Below are 408 nucleotides of genomic sequence, written 5' to 3' on the forward strand. Positions count from 1 at the left end.
ATCCACTTTAAATTGCCAAATATTGAATTCTTGGTCATTGAATCATTGCAGTGTTGTATCTATATTATTTTTTACCATAACATAATGGGATAGGGCTCATTTTATTGAGATATGCTGTGGCTGTTCCAGCACTTGGCTTACTTTCTAGTTTTCTCTGTACGGAAATATAGCTCAATGATATATTTCTAAACTTTTCACACAGCTTTGGTGACACACTACATATACTAGTTTGAAATGGAAGAAAATGGGTCATACACTATTCAAGAAAATTAACCATACCCAAGCCTCATTGTACTAAAATATTGCTCTGAACCCCAACTTTCACTCACCCCCTTTTGCCATATAGTAAAAAGTCAACTATGGCCTTCCCAATAGGTGAGCATAAGAGGTTAAGAACAGAAGATATTG

Source organism: Penaeus monodon, chromosome 34 (genome assembly GCF_015228065.2).
Source record: "Penaeus monodon isolate SGIC_2016 chromosome 34, NSTDA_Pmon_1, whole genome shotgun sequence".
NCBI classification, from domain to species: Eukaryota; Metazoa; Arthropoda; class Malacostraca; order Decapoda; family Penaeidae; genus Penaeus; species Penaeus monodon.